Source organism: Scyliorhinus torazame, chromosome 5, assembly GCF_047496885.1.
Source record: "Scyliorhinus torazame isolate Kashiwa2021f chromosome 5, sScyTor2.1, whole genome shotgun sequence".
NCBI lineage: Eukaryota > Metazoa > Chordata > Chondrichthyes > Carcharhiniformes > Scyliorhinidae > Scyliorhinus > Scyliorhinus torazame.
The window spans coordinates 320,762,044-320,783,286 of record NC_092711.1 but is presented as its reverse complement, the minus strand read 5'-3'; the positions used below and the strand labels follow the sequence as shown (position 1 = coordinate 320,783,286).

At 47.7% G+C, this 21,243-nt stretch overlaps 1 protein-coding gene and 1 non-coding gene across 4 annotated transcripts in view; one reads left to right on the top strand and one right to left on the bottom strand.

Moving 5' to 3' along the window:
* Positions 1 to 21,243, bottom strand: part of LOC140421317 (fibroblast growth factor 13-like) — an 818,086-nt gene that overhangs the window by 338,684 nt on the left and 458,159 nt on the right. The gene's annotated exons all lie outside the window — the stretch shown is intronic.
* trnat-agu (transfer RNA threonine (anticodon AGU)) lies at positions 4,960 to 5,033 on the top strand. Its single transcript has one exon. It is a non-coding gene; the product is annotated as a tRNA-Thr (tRNA).

Sequence of the window (21,243 nt, the reverse complement as noted above, 5' to 3'; positions counted from 1 at the left end):
AACTGCACATTAGAGAGAGACTAGCTGACTCGCTCTCATATCCAAATATGCAAAACCCCGCCCACAATGAGGATTCAGATTATGATGTCTCGCAAGATCGTGTTAGATCTCACGAGGTATGGTGAGCTGGGTAGATCCCGGAAGAGGGATCTCTCGGCATCTACTGGCTGTGCCTTCCGGGCACAATACAGCCGGAACATCGCACCCAATATGTTTTTAAATGGCTTATTTGTCTAATTTTGTTTTTGTGAAGTCTCTCGTGATGTTTTATTACATGAAAGGTGTTATATTATATATTATATATATGTAAACCTTGTTGTTGAACATGGAAGATTTCCTGGAACTATTTCAAAGGAGAAGAGTGGAGTTTTATCCAGTGTCTATCCCTCAACCAACACTTAAAACAGATTATCCGGTCATTGCCCCACCCTTGTTTGTGGGAGCTTGCTGTGCACAATTTGACATGCAGGTTACCACACTCACTACCCTTCAAAAAGACCTAATTCGCTGTAAATATATTTGTGACATTCTGAAGTTGTGAAGGGCATTATAGAATTCAAGTTTCTGAATTTCTTAAGAAGAAGCATTGATTGCAAAGTGTGTTGCTGATTCACCGTGAGCGTTGGTTCGTTGAACATTCAAAGATCACTTGCAGCAGAGATCTCGGTTGCATTCGTGGGGTTGTGCGGTCAGCACGGAACTTCGAATAAGAGGAGCGTGGGGTCGGAAAACTGGACAGCAAGATCAGTGAGACATCGCTCTCAATCTGCCTGTTTGCCAGGTGTTAACCATTAAGCCAAAAATGGGGCTGTTGCTAAACGTGTGTAGTGAGGGCATCTCTCAATTTCCTGATTGGCTTCATTGATTGATGGTCAACCATGCAATAGGACCTCGCAGGTCTTTCATGACAGCCCAGATATTAGTTGTGTATCAATTTCGAGTTGCTTGGAGAGAAAAGGTAAAAATAGAAAACTTCAAAGTATCTAAATCAATTATATATAAAAATCTAGGAACAGACAGCAAACTATTTAGCAGCTGTTCACTGTCAGCTTGGCATGCTTGCTATCCTCTCATTTCTGAATTTGAGCATTGTAGCTTCAGTTTCAGTCCAAGAACACGGACTGGAGGCTGATACACCTGCGCATTATTGAAGGTGTTTAACAAAGGGTAGGAATTTCCCTCACGTTCCTTGCCACATTCTTCCCTCAATCAAATGCACACCAAAAAACTCCAGATTAAATTAATTTGGGGCTTGGTGGCACAGTGGTTAGCACTGCTGCCTCACAGTGCCAGGGACCCGCGTTTAATTCCGGCCTCGGGTGACTGTGTGGAGTTTGCACTTTCTCCCCGTGTCTGCGTGGGTTTCCTCCGGGTGCTCCGGTTTCCTCCCGCAGTACAAAGATGTGCAGATTATGTGGATTGGCCATGCCAAATTGCCTCTTACTGTCCAGAATTCGCAGTTTAGGCGGGTTACGAATTGCCGGGATCGGTCAGAGGAGTGGGCCTAGGTAGGTCTTTCCGAAGTGGACCAAATGGCCTCCTCTGTTCTGTAGGGACTCTGACTCTATGATCTCACCACCGCCACCATCTTTGTCAGGTTCTCTTGAAAGGTGGATAATAAATACAGGCCTTGCAAATCAGTCACAAACACATCAGTATTGTTTGTGGGACCCTGCTCTTTCCAGAATGACTGTTACGTTTCTTTATCTAACACCATTTAAGAGTAACGCGATGCGTGCAAATCTACTTTTGCTTCTCGAGCCTGAACACAAGCCTGACCCATAGAACCACGGCCACAGTCGGGCAAGGAGGCAGAGCCCCAAAACATCCCAGCTGAAACGGGGACTGAACCCATGCCATTGGCACCAATCTGATGCACACCCGCTGTCCAGTTAACTGTCCCCTTGCCCATGGAGTCCGGGTTGTTGTGACAACAGACACCTTTATATTCACATTGTAGACGCTTTGGATAGTGATGATAGAGGATCCAATTTATTTCCATCACATAAGTGACCAGCTAATCCCCTGCCCTTGTCATCAGTATAGCTGGGAGATTTCATGAATTGATACTTATTTGGCCATGTTACAAGCGCCGTCAAGTCCTAGAGCGAGACTTGAACCCAGAGCTCCTGGCTCAGAGATAGGGAAACTAACTATGGTACCACAAGACCTCCACAAGTATGAATCCCTCAGAGATATTTCCGGGGGAAACGGTAGGTATATAAATGCCAGTTCTTATTTTCCCGCGAGTCATCCTTTGATACTGAATCAAAACCATTTTTATATCTGGTTTACTATCAGTTCAGGCAAATTAGCCAGTTTCAATTGGCTAATTTTGCATGTGGGTTTACCCATTTCCTGTCGAGTCCTTTGCGATGAATCTATCGAATACGTTGTGGTTTTAGTGGCAACGTTCGACCTTCCCTTAGCACTACTGTTGGCCAGTCGAATTACATTGCGAGTTTGGAAACGATTGACAAATTACTGAGCAAAGTCAGATTGCACTCATTTTGACTGTAGTGCCTCATCAGTTTTGCTGCAAAATATATAATCCGATCCGATCTCTCATCTGGCACCATTTCAGCAATGTGGCTTCTACTGGGCAGGATGTTCCAGCACAGAAATAGCAGATAATCGATAATGCTCAGCTTCAACTAATGATGAAAAAAATGTATTAAATGCTGTAGAATTTTGGCACCAGGATATTTTTCTTCTCCAGCCGGTTGTGGTTCTTTTGTTTCGAAGTGATTGCAATGTGTTGTCTTTGCTGGGATAATGCCAATCCTTTGGCAGAATCATATTCAATCACCAGCAAACTGGACGAACCTGGTTCAATGAGAAGTGTAGGAAGGCATGGCGGAAATACCCCTGATAATGAGATGCCAACTTGGTGAAGCTACAACATTGACTACTCACAGGCTTAACAGCTAAAAGCAGCTGGCTATAGACAGGGCTAAGCAATCTCAAAACTATTGAAGCAGCCCAAAGGTCTACAGCCCTGCCACACCCATTTGTGAATTGTGGTGGTCAAATAAACAACGGATAAAGAAGGCTTCAGGAATACCCGTATCCCAAAGAATGCACAGACCAGGCCAGAGCACTGACAACTGGAAAAGGTTAGAAAGTGCAGGGGTGACATAGAAAGGAAATTAAGGGTGAAAAAAGAGCACATGGAAAGATATTGGCAAAATAAAATCAAGGAAAACCCAAAGAGGTGTTTGTTTTATTCTTTCTTGGGATGTGGGCTTCGCTGGATGGATCAGCATTTATTGACCCTCCCTAATTGCCCCTTGAGAAGGTGGTGGTGAGCTGCCTTCTTGAACCGCTGCAGTCCCTGTGGTGTAGGTACACCCACAGTGCAGTTAGAGAGAGAGTTCCAGGATTTTGACCCAGCGACAGTGAAGGAATGGGTGATATATTTCCAAGTCAGGATGGTGAGTGACTTGGAGGGGAATTTTACAGATGGTAGTGTTGCCACGCATCTGCTGCCCTTGTCCTTCTATATGGTAACGGTCATGTGTTTGGAATGTATTGTTGAAGGGGCCTTGGCAGGTTTCCGCACTGCATCTCGTACATGCTACGCACTGCTGCCACTGTGCATTGGTGGTGGAGGGAATGAACGTTGAAGGTGATGGATGGGGTGACAATCAAGCGGGCTGCATTGTTCTGGGTGGTTTTGAGCTTTTCGAATGTTGTAGCTACACTCATCCAGGCAAGTGGAGAATATTCCATCACACTCCAGATTTGCGCCTTGTGGTAAGTTAGTTGCCACAGAATCTCCATCCTCTGACTGCTCTTGTAGCCACAGTATTCATGTGGCTGGCCCAGTTCAGTTTCTGGTCAATGGTAACTCCACAGCATTGTGGGAAAATAACTGACTGTGTGAGCAGGTGGTGCGCTGCACAGCAGAGTGCGGAAATGCAATGGTCATAGAGGGGTTAATAGTCAGGGGGTTAGACAGGCATTTCTGTGACTGCCGATGTGAACCCCAGATGTGGTGTTTGCGTTCCTAGTGCAAGAGCAAAGACCTCACTGACACAACACAGGGGAGGCCAAGGAACACCCAGAAGGCGTTGAAACAAGGAAATAGGAAGGAAAGGGATTGAGTTCCTGCAGGTGGAGCTCCGACAGTTAGGGAGCAAGTTAACAATCAAGACCTCAAAAGGAGTAATCTCTGGATTCCTCCCAGTGCCATATACCATGAGAGGGGATGGTAGCATAGTATTAAAGTCTCTGACCTAGTAATTCAAAGATCCTTGTTCATGCTCTGGGGAACATGTGTTCAAATCTGACCACGATAGGATTTAAATTCAATTAATAAAATCTGAAGTTGAAAGTTACTCTTAGGAATGGCGACCATGAAACTATAATTGATTACTTTCAAAACTCATTCACTTTAGGGAAGGGAATCTGCCGTCCTTACCTGGTCTGGTCTACCTATTGACTCCAGATCTACAATGTTTGGTGATTGGTCGAGGAGCATTATTGGTGAGGGGTTATTGGTTTACGGGGATAGGGTGGAAGTGAGGGCTTAAATGGGTTGGTGCAGACTCGATGGACTGAATGAACTCTATGTTCTATGTACAACAATGCGATTGATTCATAAATGCCCCCCCGGGATAGTCCAGCAAAGCACTCAACTTCATGGACAATACATGCTGGCCCTGCCAGCGATATCCACAACCCATGAATGAACAAAGAAAGAAATGCGCTGGTGAGCATAGGATAAACAAGCTGATGTGTGACTAGAACAATGGCACAGGAAGGAGGGCTTCAGTTTCCTGGGGCATCGAGGCCAACTCTGGGGCAGGAGGGGCCTCGTCAAGGTCGGCAGGTCGCACCTCAGGAGCTGGAACCAATGCCCTTGTGCAAAGGTTACCTGGTAGGGTGATGGAGGGGTTAAACTAATTTAGCAAGGGGAGGGCCACCTGGGTAAAACATTTAAAGGTTAAAAAAACTGGCACTGTGGCTGAGTTGGTTAAAGCGCCTGTCTAGTAAACAGGAGATCCTGCGTTCAAATCCCAGCAGTGCCTTCATACCTTTATGGGCAGCATGGTAGCACAGTGGGTAGCACAGTAGCACAGTGGGTAGCACTGTTGCTTCACAGCTCCAGGGTCCCAGGTTCAATTCCCATCTTGGGTCACTGTCTGTGCGGAGTCTGCACGTTCTCCCCGTGTCTGCGTGGGTTTCCTCCGGGTGCTCCGGTTTCCTCCCACAAGTCCCGAAAGACGTGCTTGTTAAGGTAATTTGGACATTCTGAATTCTCCCTCTGTGTACCCGAACAGGTGCCAGAATGTGGCGACTAGGGGCTTTTCACAGTAACCTCACTGCTGTGTTAATGTAAGCCTACTTGTAACAATAAAGATTATTATTATTATTACAAGATGCCACAAAGGCAAATAGTTCATAAATAAGAACATAAAAAACCAGGAGCAAGAGTACACCATATGACCTGTTAAGCCAACTTGACCATTTCCTAAAATCAAGGTTGAACCCCAAGCTCCAATCCAGCTTCCTGCACTATCCCCGTATACCTACAGTTGTTGCTTGTTCTAATGTCTAGCGATCTCTGTCTTGAATATAATTGACAACTGAGATCCATATAACCCCTGTGAGACCCACAGGGGCAACCTGATAAATCTCCCCGTGAGTCCTTGTGGAAAACAAGCTCCCCTGCTGAGGGGCGGAGGCCTCCTTGACCACCAAGCATACTTTCCAGAGTCGAGAATTCCAAAGATCCTCAACCCTTTAAATGAAGCATATTCTCTTCAACTCAGTTCTGAGCCTATCTGAGCCTGTCAGCCTTCACGCCGGCCTCTCTGGTTAGATAAAACAGCCTTCCAACATCTACCCTGCAAAGCCCTTTACCTCAGTCTCTCGTCAGAGTCAGTGCCCTTAGAAGGAATTGGTGACCACGGACCTCCACGTTAATATTCACCAGCGACACGGGCCATCTCCACTGGTGATACATTTATCCGGTTTACGATTCTCTTTGAAAATATGGTTCTTTGTCTACCTCAATCTCTTTGTCCATTGATCTTTCTCATCAACATCACACCTTCTAAGTCATTATTCCTTTTTTTTTTAAATTTAAAGTGCCCGATTCTTTGTTTTTCCAATTAAAGATTTAGCGTGGCCAATCCACCTACCCGGCACATCTTTAGGCTGTGGGGGTGAGACCCACAGACACGGGAAGAATGTACAAACTCCACACGGCCAGTGGCCCAGGGCCGGGATCGAACCCGGGTCCTCAGTGCCATGAGGCAGCAGTGCTAACCACTGTGCCACCGTGCCACGCCTAAGTCATAATTTCTTATTACGTGCACAAGAAATCCAAACTGTCTCTTCCTGATCTTAGTCAGTCCAGTTCTTTTGGTCTCAGATTTTATCTCCTAGTGGTTGTGTGGCTTGTCCAAGATAATCTTCTCTATTCGCCTCAAAAACCGCAACTGTGCAGCTGCAATTCATCGTCTCGAAAGGTTGGAATAGTAGTCAGAAAAGCTTTAACTGCACTGGAGAGAGATGATATAACTGAGGGATCAAAGATAGTCTATTTGATTTAAATGAAGGAACATTAGAGGAGCTGTTACAGTCCTGACTGTACACTACCGGCCACCCATGTTGGGAAGGAGATAGTGGAGCAAATGTGCAGGCAAATTAGAGAAAGATGTAACAGCTACAGAGATAATGGGGGATTTTATTTACCCTAATATAGATTGAGATGTAATAGCGAAAAGGGGTTATTTTCTATCACAGATACTGAGCGGTGATCTGATGGAGGGCTTCAAAATTATACAGCAGTTCATTAGGCGAGATGCTGAGGAGAGTGGCAGAGTTTAATGTTTGTGATGGAGCTCTTGGCTAACAGCTACACTGCCAATGGGAGGGCCACAGTGCTTCCATTCAAAAAGGCCCACCGGAAAATAGGGCTCCAATGAAGGCCAGCAGCAGGTCTTCCCTGGATTAAGAGCATCGGGGAAGCAATCCCGCACCCTGAGAACTGCCAGCACATCAGCCAAACAATACGGAACCCAGGATGACTGAGGGCGAGATGGGAATCTACTGGTGGGGACGTGGGACAGGGGGTCGACAGAAAATGAGAGGGGCATGTCTCTCAGAGGGGCCCTCTTTCCTAATGCCAGGTCCCTCGATCGGGCACCGAGTCCCTTTGAACGAGTGACTTCCCCCGAAGTCCTCAAGCAAACCTGACAATGTTTTGCTTGCCAGGCTCCAAGAGCGACAGTTCCATCACCTGCTGCTGGTTACATCTCAGTGATGAAGGGATCAGGCCTCTCACTAGGCATTAATTGGTCCCCTTAAGGGCCTCAATTAGCACCTTGGCGAGAAGGCCGCCCATGAGGGGGGAGTTAATCAGGATGGAAGCAGGAAGGTGGTAGGGTCCCCACACCACATCCATCTCTCCAGCGAAATATTCCCCACTTCCAAACCCACTGCCAGGAAGCCAATACATTCTGCCTGACTTCCCCCATGTGGGGAAATCCGAAACTACAGGACCTAAACATTGGATAGTCACTAATAAATCCAATCGGAAATCTAAGAGAAACGCCTTTACTCAGAGGGGGATGAGAGTGTGGAACTCACTACATCACGGAGTGGTTGAGGTAAATGGGAAAGATGAAAGCAGTGGCAGGATCAGTCAGAGTCAGCATGGATTTATGAAGGGAAAATCATGCTTGACAAACCTGTTGGAATTCTTTGAAGATGTAACCAGTATAGTCGACAAGGGGGAGCCAGTCGATGTGGTATATTTGGCCTTTCAGAAGGCGTTTGACAAAGCCCGGCATAAGAGATTATTGTGTAAAATTAAAGTGCATGGGATTGGGGGAAGTGTATTGAGGTGGATAGAAAACTGGTTGGCAGAGAGGAAACAAAGAGTAGGGATTAATGGGTCACATTTCAAATTGGCTGGCAGTAACTAGTGGGGTACCACAGGGATCGGTGTGAAGGGGATGGGGGGGAAGCTCTTGTGGAACACAAACACCAACATGGTGTAGATGAGCCCATTGACCTGTTTCTGTGCTGTATACTCCATGTACTTCATATTCGCTGGTATCCTTGACTGTATCTTCCAAATTCACACTGGTTAAAGAAAATTACAATGATGTGCTTGCCCACTCGCTGCTGGGAATGATGTGCTTGCCCACTCACTGCTGGGAATGATGTGCTTGCCCACTCGCTGCTGGGAATGATGTGCTTGCCCACTTGCTGCTGGGAATGATGTGCTTGCCCACTCGCTGCTAGGAATGATGTGATTGCCCACTCGCTGCTGGGAATGATGTGCTTGCCCGCTCGCTGCTGGGAATGATGTGATTGCCCACTCACTGCTGGGAATGATGTGCTTGCCCACTCGCTGCTGGGAATGATGTGATTGCCCACTCGCTGCTAGGAATGATGTGATTGCCCACTCACTGCTGGGAATGATGTGCTTGCCCACTCGCTGCTGGGAATGATGTGCTTGCCCACTCACTGCTGGGAATGATGTGCTTGCCCACTCGCTGCTGGGAATGATGTGCTTGCCCACTCACTGCTGGGAATGATGTGATTGCCCACTCGCTGCTGGGAATTATGTGCTTGCCCACTCGCTTCTAGGAATGATGTGCTTGCCCACTCGCTGCTGGGAATGATGTGATTGCCCACTCGCTGCTGGGAATGATGTGCTTGCCCACTCGCTGCTGGGAATGATGTGATTGCCCACTCGCTGCTAGGAATGATGTGCTTGCCCACTCGCTGCTGGGAATGATGTGCTTGCCCACTCGCTGCTAGGAATGATGTGATTGCCCGCTCGCTGCTAGGAATGATGTGATTGCCCGCTCGCTGCTGGGAATGATGTGCTTGCCCACTCGCTGCTGGGAATGATGTGATTGCCCGCTCACTGCTAGGAATGATGTGCTTGCCCACTCGCTGCTAGGAATGATGTGCTTGCCCACTCGCTGCTAGGAATGATGTGATTGCCCACTCGCTGCTGGGAATGATGTGCTTGCCCACTCGCTGCTGGGAATGATGTGCTTGCCCACTCGCTGCTGGGAATGATGTGATTGCCCGCTCGCTGCTGGGAATGATGTGCTTGCCCACTCACTGCTGGGAATGATGTGCTTGCCCACTCGCTGCTGGGAATGATGTGATTGCCCGCTCGCTGCTAGGAATGATGTGCTTGCCCACTCGCTGCTAGGAATGATGTGCTTGCCCACTCGCTGCTAGGAATGATGTGATTGCCCACTCGCTGCTGGGAATGATGTGCTTGCCCACTCGCTGCTGGGAATGATGTGCTTGCCCACTCGCTGCTAGGAATGATGTGCTTGCCCACTCGCTGCTGGGAATGATGTGCTTGCCCACTCGCTGCTGGGAATGATGTGCTTGCCCACTCGCTGCTGGGAATGATGTGCTTGCCCACTCGCTGCTAGGAATGATGTGCTTGCCCACTCGCTGCTGGGAATGATGTGCTTGCCCACTCGCTGCTGGGAATGATGTGCTTGCCCGCTCGCTGCTGGGAATGATGTGCTTGCCCACTCGCTGCTGGGAATGATGTGCTTGCCCACTCGCTGCTGGGAATGATGACTTGTGTTGGAGATGCAACATTCCCCAGTAATTCAAAGTAATTTAAGAATATTAACAGGGCCCAACGTGAGCTGCTCCAAAATCTCACCACCATAATGATTTAACACAGCTATTACTTCCTGAAATATCACACAGCTTCCTGCTCTGCTGAACTGAAAGCCTTTCTGTGGTATAAATCCATCGTGTCATTAACCTCACTGGGTTAATCTGAGAAATGCAGTAATATTCCTCGTGATTAAGTCTGAGTGCAGTATGAAGATAAAATAACCTGCACCCCCTTTGCTGGCAAACTCTTGAATTTAACATTATACTTACCGGATACACTGAATTATTTAAAAGCCAATTTACGTTAAAATCTGTAGGAGTTAGTTAAAACAAATTGCTTGCGAATCAAAAAGGCTGGTTGTTTACATTGAGGTAAGTTCTGGGTGTAATCAGTGATTACACAGCTATTCGCGTTCAAGTGCACCGGATATGTACAAACAGGACGAGTTACACCTGAACCAGAGGGGCACCAATATCCTGGGAGGGAAATTTGCTACAGCTCTTCAGGGGGGTTTAAATTAATTTGGCAGGTAGATGGGAAACTGATTTGTAGTCCAGGAGATAGCGTTGTTGGAGTTCAGGAAGTTGAGGGTAGTGCAGTACTGAGGGAGGTACCAAGGTCACAAGAGTGGACCTGCAGGCATTAAGATGGTTTGAAGTGTGTGTACTTCAATGCGAGGAGCATCAGGAATAAGGTTGGTGAGCTTGAAGCATGGATTGGTACCTGGGACTACGATGTTGTGGCCATTACGGAGACGTGGATAGAACAGAGGCAGGAATGGTTGTTGGAGGTTCCGGGGTTTAGATGTTTCAGTAAGATTAGGGAAGGTGGTAAAAGAGGTGGAGGAGTTGCATTGTTAATCAAGGATAGTATAATGGCCGCAGAAAGGCAGTTTGAGGAGGATCTGAAGTGGGCTGAAGTTAGAAATAGGAAAGGAGCGGTCACTTTGTTAGGAGTTTTCTACAGGCCCCCAAACAGTAACAGAGATGTGGAGGAAAAGATTGCAATGCAGATTTTGGATAGGTGCGATAGTCACAGGGTAGTTGGCATGGGTGACTTTAACTTTCCAAATATTGATTGGAACCACTTTAATTCGAATAGTTTGGATGGGGCTGGTTTTATCCAGTGTGTGCAAGAGGGTTTCCTCACACAATATGTGGATAGAACGACAAGAGGCTGGGCCACATTGGATTTGGTAATGGGTAATGAACCAAGCCAAGTGTTAGATTTGGTTGTGGGAGAGCACTTTGGAGATAGTGACCACAATTCGGTAACTTTCACTATAGCAATGGAGAGGGATAGGAACATATGGCAGGGCAAGGTTTATAACTGGGGGAAGGGTAATTACGATACGATTAGGCAAGAATTGGGGAGCATAAGATGGAAACAGGAACTGTCAGGGATAGGCACAATTGGGATGTGGAGCTTGTTCAAAGAGCAAATACTGCGTGTCCTTGATATGTATGTCCCTGTCAGGCAGGGAGGAAATGGTCGAGTGAGGGAACCATGGTTTACAAAAGAGGTTGAATGTCTTGGCAAGAGGAAGAAGGGGGCTTATGTAAGGATGAGAAAACAAGGTTCAGTGAGGCCACTTGAGGGATACAAGATAGCTATGAAGGAGCTCAAGAAAGGGCTTAGGAGAGCTAGGTGGGGGCATGAGAAGTCCTTGGCGGGTAGGATCAAGGAAAACCCAAAGGCTCTTTACACTTATGTGAGGAATAAAAGAATGACCAAGGTGAAGTTAGGGCCGGTCAAGGACAGTAGTGGGAACGTGTGCATGGAGTCTGAAGATATAGGAGAGGCCCTAAATGAATACTTTTCTTCAGTGTTCACAAAGGAGAGGGGCCATGTTGTTGAGGACGATAGTGCGATACAGGCTGGTAGGCTGGAGGAGGTAGATATTCGGAAGGAAGATGTGTTAGAAATTTTGAGAAGTCTGAGGATAGATAAGTCCCCTGGGCCTGATGGGATATATCCTAGGATTCTTTGGGAAGCGAGGGGTGAGATTGCAGAGCCTTTGGCTTTGATCTTTATGTCCTCACTGTCTACAGGAATAGTGCCAGAAGACTGGAGAGAGGCGAATGTTGTCCCCTTGTTCAAGAAAGGGAATAGGTATAACCCTGGGAATTATAGGCCGGTTAGTCTCACTTTGGTCATAGGTAAATTATTGGAAGGGTCCTGAGGGATAGGATTTATTTGGAAAGATGCAGCTTAATCCAGGATAGTCAGCACGGATTTGTGAGGGGTAAGTCTTGCTTCACAAGTTTGATTGTATTCTTTGAGGCGGTAATTAAGTACATAGATGAAGGTAGAGCAGTTGATGTAGTATACATGGACTTTAGTAAGGCGTTTGATAAGGTGCCCCATGGTCGGCTCATGCAGAAAGTAAGGAGGCATGGCATAGAGGGAAATTTAGCCGATTGGACCAGTAACCGGCTATCATATAAAAGACAGAGGGTGGTGGTAGATGGTAAATTTTCATCCTGGAGACCAGTCACCAGCGGTGTACCACAGGGATCAGTGCTGGGGCCTCTGCTATTTGTGATTTTTATCAATGACTTGTATGATGGAGTTGAAGGTTGGATTAGTAAATTTGCTGATGACACCAAGCTTGGTGGAGGAGTGGATAATGTGGAGGGCTGTTGTCGGCTGCAAAGAGACATTGATAGGATGCAGAGCTGGGCTGAAAAGTGGCAGATGGAGTTTAACCCTGATAAGTGTGAGGTGATTCATTTTGGTCGGACAAATTTGAATGCGGATTACAGGGTTAACGGCAGGGTTCTGAGGAATGTGGAGGAGCAGAGAGATCTTGGGGTTCATGTCCATAGATCTCTGAAAGTTGCCACCCAAGTGGATAGAGCCGTGAAGAAAGCCTATAGTGTGTTAGCATTTATTAACAGGGGGATTGAGTTTAAGAACCGTGAGGTTATGCTGCAACTGTACAAGACCTTGGTTAGACCACATTTGGAGTATTGTGTGCAGTTCTGGTCACCTCATTATAGGAAGGATGTGGACGCATTGGAAAGTGTGCAAAGGAGATTTACCAGAATGCTGCCTGGATTGGAGGGTAGGTCTTATGAGGAAAGGTTGAGGGAGCTAGGGCTTTTATCATAGGAAATGAAATGAAATGAAAAATCAAAATCGCTTATTGTCACAAGTAGACTTCAAATGAAGTTACTGTGAAAAGCCCCTAGTCGCCATATTCTGCCGCCTGTTCGGGGAGGCTGGTACGGGAATTGAACCGCGCTGCTGGCCTGCCTTGGTCTGCCTTCAAAGCCAGCGATGTAGCCCTGTGCTAAACCAGCGAAGGAGGATGAGAGGTGACTTAATTGAGGTGTATAAGATGATGAGAGGGATAGGTAGAGTGGACGTTCAACGACTTTTTCCTCGGGTAGATGTAGCTGTTACAAGGGGGCATAACTATAAGGTTGATGGTGGAAGATATAGGAGGGATGTCCGAGGTAGGTTCTTTACTCAGAGAGTGGTTGGGGCGTGGAACGCACTCCCAGCTATGGTAGTGGAGTCGGACACTTTAGGAACTTTCAAGCGGTTATTGGATAGGCACATGGAGTGCACTAGAATGATTGGGAGTAGGTTGATTTGATCTTAGTTTCAGATTAGTTCAGCACAACATGGTAGGCCGAAGGGCCTGTACTGTGCTGTACAGTTCTATATTGTGCTGAAGATCACGGTTAACAGTGTCAACATTATTTATTGCCAAGTTACACGGCATCTTCCGGCAGTCACACAGGCGCACGTGTCTGAGATGCATTCTCCCTTCAAAAGATTCACAAAGACAGTATTGCAGTGTCTTGAATAATGTGAGTTTCCTGTACTTCCCTCACCTCCTTCAGTTCTCTACCCAAAGGCAGGTCCTGGGTGATTATTCACCGAACCACAGCAAAGTGCTGTGGGTTTTTACTACTGGCTACGGAGGTGGGCTTACAATCAACCACACCCTGCTTCGGCACAAGGCCCCGACCAATGGAAGGCCCCAATGCTGGCCTATGTCTGTGGGCAGCACTTGGACCAATAGGAGCCTGATAGCAATAAGCGCAGGAAGTCCAGAGTTCCGTAGTCACAGAGGAGTCCAGAAAGGAGAGTCAAACGAATGGTTTAATCACAAAAGTAAAGTATTTACAAGTAACAGTGCCAATCCCAGACGGGGCAGCTCTCCAGTCCCTCTCCTACCTGGGCCGGCTTTTAAAGTCCTGAGTTAACCATCCCGCTGATGGGCTCCGTCCCTCACTGGGGGAGCTCGTACTGCACGAGACTAACCCTCCCCACCGAAGTCCGTATGTTCCTCCGAAGAAGGTCGAAATGGAGGACTCTGCTCCTCTTCGCCTGCAGCTGCTCTTCCAGTGACTGTGGCACCAGGTTGAGGGGGTGTGTAACGCGTTGGGGAACAGCGTTTTCTCGATGACCAGCTGGAGGCGTATCACAACTAGCGACTGGTCCCTGGCTAGGTTGCTGTCAGAAACCTCGGCTGCCAGGGTTTCCATTTCCCAACCGGAGTCGACCCCCTCTCGCATCTCGGTGTCGAGCCCCCAGGGGGCAATGCCCCCCAGATGTCGGGGCGATGTGGCTGGTAGATGGTTCCTCTGGTGAGTCGTGGCCTAATACTGACACCCCCCCCCCACCCCCCCCCGCCCCTGAGGTGGTCAAGGTTCCTCTGCACCATCCGGTCCGGTCTGCTGGAGCACTGTCTCTGGGGTCCATCGGGCACCGCACCCAAAGATTCAGGCAGATGCTGTTCCCCTGGTTTGAAACTCCTGGTCCGCATGCCTTGACTTTGTCTCTGCAGGTCCTGGCCATGTCGTACATTCCTGGCAATATCGGGTACCTGAGGCTGAGGTGGGTCCTGAGCCTTTGGCCCATCAACAAGTCTGCTGGCTTCACGCCGGTCTTGGTATGTGGCGTGGTCTGATAGCTGAACAGAAATCTTGCCAGTCGCGTCTCCACACACCATGCACCACTCGCTCAGCCAGCCCATTCGAGGACAGATGATACAGGTCTGTGCAGATGGGCCACAACACGTTTGTCTTCATAAACCCATTGAACTGGTGACTGGTGAAGGGGGTGCCATTGTCGCTGACTAGCGCCTCTGGAATGCCGTGGGTGCTAAAGGAGAGTCGTAGCTTCTCAACTGTAGACTTCAACATGGTGGACGACATCAGATGGACCTCCAGCCACTTGGAATGGGCGTCAACCATGAGTCGAAACATTGACCTTGGAATTGAAATTAGTGTGAAGATGCCATTCCCATGATGCAGCGGGACAGCTGGCGGGGGTTTCTGCCATTCCTGGCCAGTCGTTCGATTGCGCCACCCAGGCCCGACCACCACACATACCTGCGGCCCAGCGTCTTCATTTTAGACACCCGTGGGTGTCCATTGTGCAGATCCTGAAGGATGGCACCTCTGCTTTGATGCAGGACCACGATGCGAGCCTCCCCACAGGAGGGGCTGAGCTCCTGCATTGCGGCTGCAAAGGCCCACAGTTATTCAGAGAGCTTCCCTTCTTGGCCCCCGTGTAAACGATGCGGCGTCCGTTCACCAACACAGAGTATTTTTGCCTCAGTGATGTGTCTGGCAGGCAGTGAGCGGCAAAGAGTCCATCAAAATGGCTTTTCCAGCTCTCGGTGAAGATGGGCAACGTGTTGGTACTGGGAGCCTGCTCAACACGCCCACGTTTACAATTTGCTCGAAGGTGCACCCGTACGCTGCTAGCAACACAGCCCAGCGCTGAATCCAGGCGGACCCTATTGGCGGGCTTGCCTTGTCCTCTTTAAAAAGCCCTGGCAATGGCTAGTGGGTCCCTCATGGTGGTGAGGCGACGCCCATACACATACTGATGGAAATTCTTCACAGTGAATACAACAGCCTGGTCGTTCTTTTCTATCTGAGCATAATTGCGCTCCACAGCGGCCAACGTCCTTGACGCAAATGTTTTTGGCCTTTCTCTTCTGTCAGCCATGCTGTGGGACAATACCGCTCCGATTCTGTAAGGCGAGGCGTCGCACCTCACTAAAAGAGGCTTGGAAGGGTCGTAATGGGTCACCAATGAGAGCCTGGTAAAAGCTTCCTCCTGAGGAACTGTCCATGCCCACTCTTAGTGCTTCTTCAGCAATGCTTGTAGAGGAGCGGCCCCTTCCACAAACATTCAAACCCTCCACCACGGACACACATTGGCAGCCGTGTGTACCATCTACAAGGTGCACTGCAGTAACTCTCCAAGGTTCCTCAGACAGCACCTTCCAAACCCAAGACCATTACCACCTAGAAGAACAAGGACAACAGATACCTGGGAACTCCGTCACGTGGAGGTTCCCCTCCAAGCCACTCACCACCCTGACTGGGAAATATATCGCCGTTCCTTCACTGTCGCTGGGGCAACATCTTGGAACTGCTTCCATAACAGTACAGTGGGTGTACCTACACCTCCGGGACTGCAGCGGTTCAAGAAAGCAATTCACCACCACCTTCTGAAGGGCAACTAGGGATGGCCAATAAATGCTGGGCCTAACCAGCGACGCCCACATCCCGTAAATGGTTAAGAAAGACCTAAAATCAGCTGCGACCACAGACAGATTCTTGAGGACAAAACACTGGCAGACCTCACGTGTTGGGGAAACTTCCATTGGTGACTTGGCCTTTGTATTTTCCTCAGTTGTTTTCCAATTTGCTCATTCACTCAATAAGACACGGGCTCCATGGGTCACACTCTCACCTCTTGGCTCAGAGGGTTGTGATTTCTCACCCACTCCAGCCTCTTGAGGACCACAGTTAAGGTTGACACTCCAATGACTGTACTGAGGGAGTGCTGCCCTGTTGGAGGCGCTGCCTTGCAGATAGGGTATTAAGCGGATATCCTTGGATGGGTGTAAAAGATTCCATGGTATTCTTTCAAAGAATAGTGGGGGAGTTCTCCCTTGTGTCCAGGACAATAATTATTCCCTAACCAACATAAAAAAACAGATGACCTGCTTGTTATCACAATGCTGTTGGTGGGAGCTTTCTGTGTGATAATTAACTGCAGTTTCTTCCATCACAGGACTGATTGTACTTCAAAAAGTTACTTCTTTGACTGTAAAACCCTTTCAGACATCCTGAGGTTGTAGTAGAAGCTATATAAATAAAACTCCTTGCTTTCTAATCATCTGTTTGGCAGTGTGATTGCTTTTGAGTAGCTAACGTGAAGTTTCCAACTCCAGGGCGAGTCGGTACCTCAAGGCTTTTGTCCTTCGTTATAGAGAGCCAAAGCAGGAGGATATTTACTCAGTGAGGGATTTGGATCGATAGGGGGTGCCTAAAGGGCAGGGATAGACAGCGAGCACTTCATGACATTCGGAGAGTAGATCCAAACAATTTTAAAATCCAGCTCTCGTCCACACACTCGTGGTCAGTTGCCTGAAATGGGCTGGAAAGTTGGCTTTGGGCAGGAGGGGGAGGCTGGGTTGTTTGCCGATGTGGCGCAAAAACTCTGCGAGATTCGAAAAATGAAGCTTCTGCCGGCGGGACCTCACGATGCGATTGTCCCCAATTCCCGCCATCGACGCAATGCGGGTCATGCCCAGGAAGGTCGGGAACCTCAATATAATCCATTAGCTTGTCATTAGTGGGCATTGCTGCTCTAACCTCCACCCTCATTGGGAAGTCATGCCGGAAAGGATTAAAACAGGTTTCAAAAAAATGGGGACCTGACGAAAGGAACCCGGGGGAAGTTCACTGGTAAGTTGAGCCCCCCACCCCGGTGGGGGGGGGGGTCAAACTTGGGGGCAGTGACAGGGGGTAGTGCCACAGGGGGGCTTCAGTTGCGCACGTCTATGGGAGGGGCGCCTGTGAAGGGTGAGAGGTGGGAGGTTCCCTTTGCGCGTGTGGGGGGAATTTCCTGTGTCCGTTCCCTGTGTTTCCTACTTTCATATCTGTCAGATCGGGTGCGCCAATCTCTTAAAGGCTGGGTTTGCTGGTGGGGTGGACTCCAGGATGATGCTTCTGGGATTTCTTTCAACTAAGCTTCTAAATACATGATGGGAAAGCGGGCAGTGGGGCTGGTGTGGGCCAATCACCCATCCTTCCTGCCCAAAACAACACTGAGTTAGAAAAGTGGAAAACTCCGTATCAAGGGCCTGAGTAACGCGGTGGGGGGGGGGCAGATTGAGATGAGGGTAAGTGATTGGAAGGTGTTTCAGATTAACATGGGGGTAAATTGAGAGGTGAGCTGGCAAGGTGGATACAGAACTGGCTCGGCCATAGAAGGCAGAGAGTAGCAATGGAGGGATGCTTTTCTGATTGGAGGGCTGTGACTAGTGGTGTTCCACAGGGATCAGTGCTGGGACCTTTACTCTTTGTAGTATATATAAATGATTTGGAGGAAAATGCAACTGGTCTGATTAGTAAGTTTGCAGACGACACAAAGGTTGGTGGAATTGCGGATAGCGATGAGGACTGTCAGAGGATACAGCAGGATTTAGATCATTTGGAGACTTGGGCGAAGAAATGGCAGACGGAGTTTAATCCAGACAAATGTGAGGTAATGCATTTTGGAAGGTCTAATGCAGGTAGGGAATATACAGTGAATGGTAGAACCCTCAAGAGTATTGAAAGTCAAAGAGATCTAAGTGTACAGAACCACAGATTGCTGAAAGGGGCAACACAGGTGGAGAAGGTAGTCAAGAAGGCATATGGCATGCTTGCCTTCATTGGCCGGGGCATTGAGTATAAGAATTGGCAAGTCATGGTGCAGCTGTATAGAACCTTAGTTAGGCCACACTTGGAGTATAGTGTTCAATTCTGGTCGCCACACTACCAGAAGGATGTGGAGGCTTTAGAGAGGGTGCAGAAGAGATTTACCAGAATGTTGCCTGGTATGGAGGGCATAAGCTATGAGGAGCGGTTGAATAAACACGGTTTGTTCTCACTGGAACGACGGAGGTTGAGGGGCGACCTGATAGAGGTCTACAAAATAATGAGGGGCATAGACAGAGTGGATAGTCAGAGGCTTTTCCCCAGGGTATAGGGGTCAATTACTAGGGGGCATAGGTCTAAGGTGCGAGTGGCAAGGTTTAGAGGGGATGTACGAGGCAAGTTTTTTACGCAGAGGGTAGTGGGTGCCTGGAACTCGCTGCCGGAGGGGGTGGTGGAAGCAGGGACGATAGTGACGTTTAAGGGGCATCTTGACAAATACATGAATCGGATGGGAATAGAAGGATACGGACCCCGGAAGTGTAGAAGATTGTAGTTTAGTCGGGCAGCATGGTCGCCACAGGCTTGGAGGGTCGAAGGGCCTGTTCCTGTGCTGTACATTTTCTTTGTTTGTTGTTTCTTTGTTCTAAATGATAGGGAGGGGATTTCTGATTGAGATGGGGTAAGTGATTGGAGGGTGTTTTAGATTGAGATGGGGTAAGTGATTGACAGAGGGTTACAGATTGAAGATGGGGGTAAGTGATTGGGGGGGGACACAGATTGAAGATGGGGGTGGGGAAGACACGGGGGGATTGGAGGAGTTCCCTCAGTCCCACAAGGATAAAACGTAAACTAAAGTAACCTCTCCAGGATCTGATTCCATTTCCAATGGCTCCATTGGTGCAGGAATCTTCACCCCATTCCCTCACTGAGATCGGAGTTAAATTTACAATAATATCATCAGACACCTTTATTTACAGAAGGACCTGATTGTGTTCGCTGAGCACCATTTTTGCCACTGCTTAAAAGACTGGATTAAAATCGGGAACGATGCGAAATCAGTGGGAAAATCCCCTGAATTATGGTAACACTCAGTTACCCACTTTCAGTTGACTAGGGGCTTTTCACAGCAACTTCACTGAAGCCTACTTGTGACAATAAGCTATTATTATTATTATTGTGGATGAGATTAAAATCCCTTTTTTCAATCTTGGTTTGATTTTGGCTAAGGTGAGACAAGTGCAGATTTTTAGACAGTTTGCGGCCCAATTTTAACTCAGTAAGTGAATGGGTTCTGATTAGGGGTTTGGAGGAAAGTGGCAGGGGAGAGATAGTGGAGGCATTGGTTACAATATCGAAAATTCCCTGGGTTCTGGAAAGTTTCTGGTGGATTTGAAAAATGCTAAGTGATTGGCAGAGGATTACAGATTGAGATGGGAATCATCAAGGGGGAAAGGCAGAAAGTAGGAAACCATAGACTGGTTAGTTTGACATCTGTCATTGAGAAATTGCTAGAATCCATTATTAAAGAAGCAATAATGGGACATTTGGAAAGTCAAAACACAATCCATGAAAGTCAGCGTGGTGTTATGAAGGGTAAATCCTGTTTGACGTATTTGCTCGAGTTCTTTGAAGATGTAACAAGCCAAGTGGATAATGGATCTCCCGTAGATGTACTATATCTGGACTTCAAGAAGGCATTTGATAAGGTGCCACACAGAAGATTAATATACAAGGTAAGATCACATGGGATTAGGGATAATTTATTAGCTTGGATACAAGACTGGCTGACGGACAGAAGGCAGAGAGTTGGGATAAATGGGTCTTTTTCTGATTGGCAAGATGTAACTAGTGGAGTGTCATAGAGTTCAGTTTTTGGGTCCAGATATTTACAATCTCTAAATTAATGACTTGGATGTGGGGATAAAAGATTCTACAGCCACATTTGCAGATGACACTAAAATAAATGGGATTTTAAATTGCAATGAGGAAATAAGAAATTTATAAATGGATATAGATTGGTTAGGAGAGCGGGCCAAAATGTAGCAGATGGAGTTTAACGTGGGTAAGTGTGAGGTCCTCCATTTTGGTCAGAAGAATAAAATTGCAACTTATTACCAAAATGGAGAGAAACCTCAGAGTGCTTCAGTGCAGAGGGATCTGGTGTCCTCGTGCATGATTCTCAGGTCGCTAGTACGCAGGTACAGCAGGTAATAAGGGGGGCAAATAGAATTTTGGCCTCTGTAGCTAAAGGAATAGAGTATAAAAGCAGGGAAGTGTTGCTGCAGTTTTGGTCCCCTTACACGAGTAAGGACTAGAGGCATTAGAGGCGGTTCAGACAAGGTTCACAAGATTGATTCCAGGGATGAAAGACTTATGGAGCGAGATTGAGCAGATTAGGCCGATACTCGCTGGAGTTTAGAAGAATGAGAGGAGGTCTAATTGAGGATACAAGATGCTAAAGGGGATTGGCAGGGTAGACGTAGAGCAGGTTTCCCTTTGTTGGACATTCTAGAATGAGAGGCTATAGTTTCAGGCTAAGGGTTTGGCAGATTTAAAACGAAAGGAAGAGGAATTACTTCAATTGAATGGTTGTGAATTTGTCCCAGAGTGCAGTGGATGCCGGAACACCAATCAAATTTCAGCAAATAGAAAGGTTTTTAATAGTCGAGGGATGAAGGGTTGTGGGGAACAGGGAGGAAGGTGGAGAACAGGCCGAGAGGAAATCAGCCTTGATCGTGTTGAATGACGGAGCGAGATCGAGGGGCAGGAATGCTGACTCCTTCTCCAAATTGTTATTTTCTGAAAATCAAGCCCATTTCACCCATTTGGTTTTGGGTGTAATCGGCAGTTCTTGTGGGCATCGGGCACAGATTACTCCAATAATGTCTTTAGGCTGCTTTGCCATTCCAAATGCTCCAATGTCTGTAGTGCAAA